At 42.8% G+C, this 7,204-nt stretch overlaps 1 long non-coding RNA gene across 1 annotated transcript in view; it reads right to left on the bottom strand.

The window, feature by feature from the left end:
- LOC135981630 (uncharacterized) overlaps positions 1 to 7,204 on the bottom strand; it is a 40,155-nt gene that overhangs the window by 5,530 nt on the left and 27,421 nt on the right. The gene's annotated exons all lie outside the window — the stretch shown is intronic.

The following is a 7,204-nucleotide window of genomic DNA, read 5'->3' as shown; positions in this document are numbered from 1 at the left end:
TTTTGGGAAGCTGCCTGAGTAAGTGCCACCCGGATCTGGCATCCCAAAACCCCTCCTGCACCCCAACCCCCTGTCCCAAACCCCCTCCCACACCCATACTCCCTCCCTCTTAGTTAACCGGAATTTTTGACTCACCGGCACCCCCCATTCCGCCATCATGCTGGATAACAAAGCTTTTACTGTAATACCACTGCTGCAAAGAGGCGATGACATTAACTTTATCTGCACAGAGCCAGAGTAACTGACTTCTTATACAAGTGAAGTGTTGATGAGTTGGGCAGGTAAAAAAATCCACCTTCAACCCTCAGCCAGCTTTTTGAAACCCGAGGGTTCCATTTTGCACCCAGATTTGTGTCACTAAGATGTGTAAGACATTATCTGTCTCCACCCACAAGTCAAGGTGGGTTGACAATGCTCAACACATCACAAAAAGTGTGCAAAGCCTAACGAGTAGAAAATGCAATCTTTTATATGAAATCAGCTTTAGTTTTTTGGAAACAGAGCAAGTTCTTGGCTGGCTTAGACCAACAAGGTAAAAAAACCTACAGTAAAAAGACAAAAGTGAGAAGAAAAACATCATTTGTTTTAATATACCTAGTATCAAACGGTTCAGTTATCTGCAATCTGAGCCATGGACTTTTCCTAGATACAGGTCTGTCGCATCTTACGCACATTTAACATGCGCGATTTCAACTTTACGCCGTCGGCAAAAACAAAAGAAAAAGAGAAAAACAACAGTTTTAATACTATACCTGTAGTGTGGGCGATTTCGCCCGCCATTGAACTCAATGGGGTTTTGGCTATACGCGGTTTTTGGCTATACGCGGTTTTCGCTTTACGCGCTAACTACAGAATGGAACCCCCGCGTAAGATGAGACAGACCTGTATTGCTCCATCACTTATCATGCATTTGTTGCAGTATCTAAAATTAAAATATATATAGTCCCATCTTCTTCCAACAGAGGGTGCTAAAACACCAAATTTACATATGAAAAGCAGCAAGCTACTCATAAACCAAATACTCATACAACTTCTGCTTCTAGCATTCATTTACTTTATTTTTATGTTATACACACATAGCTAGCTATGATCTAGCTATGCATATATACATCACAGCAGCTGCAGTTTGGAAAAAGCAGCATAGGAGAAATTACTTAATACAAAAGGGCTGAAGATGGGGGAAAGTTAGAAGAGAAAATAAATGGTTTAGGGGATTGATAAGATACAAAGATTGTTAGCTTTAGATTGCTTGTTCAATTATTTTTACCAGACTTATGTGAAGTAACTATCAATTCCCTAAGGAAGCTGATTGTTGCCCCTCTCATTGATTGCACCTGAGAGATCCAGGTATCTACCATGATTGGGGCTCAACTGTAAAAATAAGCCATGGAACCGTGGCCAGGAATTCAGACAGGGAGAACGTTATGAGCACTATAAATAAAAAAAAAGGGAAAGTTCTTCTATTACAATAGTTCTATGAATGAACCTCTAGCATGAAGCGTTATTAGAACTCTCAAGACTATACTAATTTTTTGGGGGGGAGGTTATATATATATATAAAGTTGCATTAAAGGATGCAAAGTCAAGTGCTCAAAAATTAGAAAATATTAGCATGAAGGTAGCTTGTGCAAGTTTAATTCAGCCCCCTTGTGCGTATGCATGACGACAGTCTTTAATTACATGATCACATACTATTTTTTCCATAGGAGCCTTCCTCATTTAGTGATGTTTGACATGTATTTGAAATGATTTTGAGCAAGATTTGTTGGGAGTGGCTGGGTCACTACAAAAAGTAATTTTCCCTCTGTTGATATTCACCCCTTCTTGTCAACTGTTGGGAATGGGTCACATCCACCCTGATTGAATTGGCCTCATTAGCACTGACCCCGCACTTGGTAAGGCAACTCCCATCTTTTCATGTGCTGTATATTTATACCTGCCTCTGTATTTTTCACTCCATGCATCTGATTAAGTGGATTATAGCCCACGAAAGCTTATGCCCAAATAAATTTGTTAGTCTCTAAGGTGCCACAAGGACTCCTCGTTGTTTTTGCTGATGCAGACTAACACGGCTACTCTGAAACCTGTCCTCATAGGGTTGTTATAGCACAAGCGCTTCTAATATATTTTACTGTGGAATATCATTAGATCTAACTTAGCTCAAGTGCTAGTCACCATGGTATCTAGGTTTTGTCCCATTACAGCTTTCTGCACAAACTTTTACTTGGGGTAGAAGGTATGTACATGCAAGATTTAAAACATAGAGAGAAAAGGTAGGTAAAGGTAGAAGTTGATCCAATAAAAAAATCTTACCTTACCTACCTTGTCTCTCTCATATCCTGGGATCTACATGGATACAACACTGCAAGCAGATTTAAAACTGGCATTATTGCCTTTTAGGAATATGCATGGTGACATAATATAAACCTTTCAAGTTGTTCATGCCACTCTCCAGAACCAGTGTCTCATTTTCTTAAGTGCTGGGATTTGTATATTTCAAGAACAGATATGGGCTAACTGACAAAATTTTAATAATAATAAAGAGTAGGATAAATCCTGCAAGCCTGACTCAGGCAAAACACTCCTTCGATATCAATGGGAATTCTGCCTAAGAGCTAAGTGAGGATTATTGAATTTGGCATTATTACATGTTAAAATAGTTCCTAGTCAATGTTACACTAAGGGAGGCAAAATGGTCTAGTTGATAGTGCATCTGCCTGGCACTCAGGAAAGCTGAGTTCTTTTCCCAGATGTGGTATTGGCCTGTTGATGATCTTCAGCAAGTCATTTTGACCCAGATCCTCAAAGATATTTAGGTGACTAAAGGAGATGGGCCACCTCTATGAACCCTCTCAGGGCCAGGGGTGGCACTGGGGTTACACCTCATGAAAACTTATGTTCAAATAAATGTGTTAGTCTCTAAGGTGCCACAAGTACTCCTGTTCTTTTTGCGGATACATACTAACACGGCGGCTACTCTGAAACCTCACCTTGCTTTACCCCAGCTGGGTGTCAACAAGTATGCTTGTTCAGATCAGGGCAAGGAGAAGCCAAACACACCAATTAACATGTACATGTCTCCCTTTAATGAAGCCCATGAAAGGAGCACTGGAATGGCAGTTCAAAAGCCCTTACCACATGGACCACATTCAGAACTCCAAAACTTAAAAGTCTCTATCCGATCAGGCCAGTCATCGGGAGTCAGCTTCCTCTTCTTATCAAAGCAGGCAATCCCCTTGATTATATTCAGGCTGTGAACTCCTGGCTGACCATTAAAGGGGTAGTACACGCCTTCACCGTGCCTAATCTTCATTGACAAACATTTGGAATGTTGCTACTCTATGTAGTGGGAGAAGGCTAGAAGATTTTCTGCTTGTATCTCCTGAAATTTACCACAAAGTCACAGTACCTTATATATTAGAGATGATAACTGTGAATATTAAAGCCTTTGGGCTCTCCAAGTTTTCAAAGCTGAGCAGTCTGCTACTAAAATAGAGACACATGTAAAGATGGGTCAAGTTATTAGCAATCATAACATGAACAGTGATGTCCTTGAGCTTCTCTGTTGTGAGAGCTGTTAGTATGACACCTTTCCTTTGTAGTGTATAGAAACTGCTGATTGAATAAAACATGAGCTGCAAAATTATCTACGGCCCTGTACTTTAAACTGGATGGAAATGAACAGTTATATTGCCATTATGAAAAAGAAAAACCAACATCCCCGAAAATGGAGAACAGCATTCCGAAAGGCTGGTCCCATCATTTATTTGGTCTTAATAATTAACACTTACTAAGGAGGATCTTCTGTGATGCAATAAATTCCTTGGGCCAGACTGAGACATGCCCTTGTATGCAGGGCCAGCTCTAGGCACCAGCAAAACAAGCTGGTGCTTGGGGTGGCACATTTTTAGGGGCAGCATGGCCAGCGCCAGAATGCCGCCCCTAAAAATGTGCCCCGGCCGCCCTAGCTCACCTCCGCTGCTGCCGCGAAACAGCTGATTCGCGCACTGCTGCTCACCCTCCCTCCCAGGCTCTCAAACCTGGGAGGAGGAGATCCCGAGCGGCCACGGCGCACGAAACAGCTGATTCGTGCGCCGCTGCTCACCCTCCCTCCCAGGTTTGAGAGCCTGGGGGAGGAGGCAGGGCTGGGGATTTGGGGAAGGGGCGGAGCTGAGGCGGGGCCGGGGGTGGGGTAAGAAAAAACGGGGGTGGGGTGGGGTGGCCAAAATTGTTTCTGCTTGGGGCAGCAAAAATCCTAGAGCCGGCCCTGCTTGTATGAGTGAAGGAAGTGCAAGAATGCTCCGCTCCTGTGCAGCACCAGCAAAAGTCCAGTAGCAATCCCAGGAAGCTCCCCCTCCCGCCACAGTCAGCAAATGGTCCAAGAGGGCACGGGGAAGAGCCAGGCCCGAGGCCCCACCATACCAGCCAGAATGGGCCTCAGGCACCAAAAGAGCAACCTGCTCCTTCCTCATGAATGGTGCAGAGTGTGCACTGTCTATGCTTACTGTGCAGCTCTAGGAGATGGTGTCTGTCTTGAAACAATCTGTCTGGATGCTCCCTCATGTTGCTGTGCAGCCATGTAGCCCCTTAAACACTGCTTTATGTACAACTGCACAGATATATCCCTGGGCAACTTAAGTTCTAAAAGATGAATGAACAGTGCATTCCTCACCATTGCATTCTTCTGAAATACTATTAGTAGGAACATACAAAATCCTAGTTATAAGTCAAACCGTGGCCTCTTTACATATGGTAAAACTTCTGGTGACTCAAAAGGGAATTTTCCCCTGTAAATGCAGGATCAGACTCTCTTGGAGTATTACTATATAAAACTGGACAATTAATGGCAGCTTTATTTATTGCAGGGCTGTGCAGACTTGTGCCAGATCTGGTGCCAAATCCAGCAGTCTCTCCTCAATCTTTACTTGAATGTAATGGGAATTTTATTTGATTAGTAATTGAGGAGGGACTGCAGGATTTGGTCCTCATATTTTACTAATGGAACAAGTCAACTGTTGCTATAAATATTACAGAGGTAGATTAAACCGAGGAAGAATTGAAGGTAAACTCTGCTATTGCTAAAATATACATTCATGTTCCTCTTGTATTAAAAAGAAAAAGAAAAACATCCAAAACACCAGCAATAAAAGACCATTTCTCAATTTTAAAAATGCTCATTGTTTTGAAAATATGCTCATGGTTGTATATTGGTCTGATGGTTGTCTGTACTCAAGTCATGTTGACCTGAATAGTCTTTCCTACACTCATTGGGAAAAAAATAATCACTGCAACAGAGCACATTAAATAGCAAAGACTAAGCCCTATGATGGCGACTGCAAGCAGAGTCTCTGAAAATGATGGGTCTTTTTATTTTGTTTTGTTTTTATTCTTTCAGTCCAATATTTTTTGTAGTATCAGTTACAGTAGCTTAGTGTAATTGTCTTTCCTGCAGAAAATACAGATGTTCAATATAACAATGAAACATATCACCCCTTCCCATTGTAAAACCTGAAGGAGTGGGCTCAGGTAGGGAAGAAAACTGTGAGGATCCGCTGCAGTGGGTTCAATTCCTCCCTGGCCAGAGTTGCTATAGGAACAAAGAAGCTGCTCAGTGTGCCCTCCAGCTCCAGGAACCCCGCTCACCAAGATACAATTCCACATGTTGGGCAAGGGCACTATGTGGGGCAGTACAAATTACTCCTTTGTAAACCAGCACACAACATGGTGCAGATAGCATTAGGCAGTTAGTGAACTGGACATTTGCCCTAACTGGCAGATAATGGCAACATGAGGCTCCACAAAGGGACTTAGGCCTTGCAACACCACGTATTGCAATGCCTAACTTTTAGGCGCCCAGTGGACTCTGCAGTGCCAGGTTTGGTGCCTAGGCTCCTGTATACAACGCATGGAAGACTTAGATATCTAAGAATGGGATACACAGAAGTCAGCACACTGGTGGGGAGCCACCTAAACTAGCCAATAGTCCAGTCCTGGGGGAAGCATCTGTCTCTGCTTAATATTCTCAGTTGTGAACCCTGTCCAGGAGTTAGGCACTTAAGTTCTTGGGGTTTTTTTTGGCAAGAAATGCCATGGAGGCAGCAGTGACCTACCTTATACCCTGTAGCCTAGTGGTTAGGGTACTGAGACTGGGGTTCAATTCCCTCCCAAGAACCTAAGAATAGCTCTACTGGGTCAGACCAATGGTCCATCTAGCCCAGTATCCTGTCTTATGGCAGCAGCCAAGGCCAGATGTGTCAGAGGGAATGAACAGAACAGGCTAATCATTGAATGATCCATCCCCTCTCATTGACTCCCAGCTTCTGGCAGTCAGAGGCTGGGGACAGTCAGAGCATAGGAAGCCTGACGATCTTGGCTAACAGCTTTTGATGGACCTAACCTCCATGAACTTATCTAATTATTTTTTGAACGCAGTTATAGTTTTGGCCTTCACAACATCCTCTGGCAATGAGTTCCACATGTTGGCTGTGCATTATGTGCAGAAGTACTTCCTTTTGCTTGTTTTAAATCTGCTGCTATTAATTTCATTGGTTGACTCCTGGGTCTTGTGTTATGTAAAGGAGTAAATAATACTTCCTTATTCACTTTCTCCACACCATTCATGATTTTATAGACCTCTATCATATCCCCCCTTAGTCATCTATTTTCCAAGCTGAACAGTCCTAGTCTTTGTAATCTCTTCTCATACAGAAGCTGTTCCATACCCTTAATCATTTTTGTTGCCCTTCTCTGTACCGTTTCCAATTCTAAAATATCTTTTTTGAGATGTGGTAACCAGAACTGCACACAGTATTCAAGGTGTGGGTGTACCATGGATTTATATAGTAGCATTATGATATTTACTGTCTTATTATCTATCCTTTTCCTAATGGTTCCTAACATTCTGTTTGTTTTTTTGACTGCCGCTGCCTGATGTAGAGAAGGGATTTGAATTTGAGTTTCTCACCTCTTAGGAGAGTGCCCTCATCACTGGACTATGGGATGTTCTCTTATAGGTCGCTCTCTCAGTCTTTCCTGTTGAAGTTGTTCCATTTGGTATAAAGAATTAAACTTACAGTGGGCTAGAGAGAATGTCTCTATAGTCCAGTGGTTAGGGCACTCACTTAAGAGTTAAGAGACCCAAGGTCAAATTCCTTCTCTACATCAAGCAGAAGCGGGAATTGAACCCAGGTTTCCCCCAGCCAGG

This window comes from Chrysemys picta, chromosome 2, assembly GCF_011386835.1.
Source record: "Chrysemys picta bellii isolate R12L10 chromosome 2, ASM1138683v2, whole genome shotgun sequence".
In the NCBI taxonomy this organism is placed as follows: domain Eukaryota; kingdom Metazoa; phylum Chordata; order Testudines; family Emydidae; genus Chrysemys; species Chrysemys picta.
The sequence above is the reverse complement of the archived record's forward strand: the minus strand, read 5'-3'. Positions and strand labels throughout refer to the sequence as shown.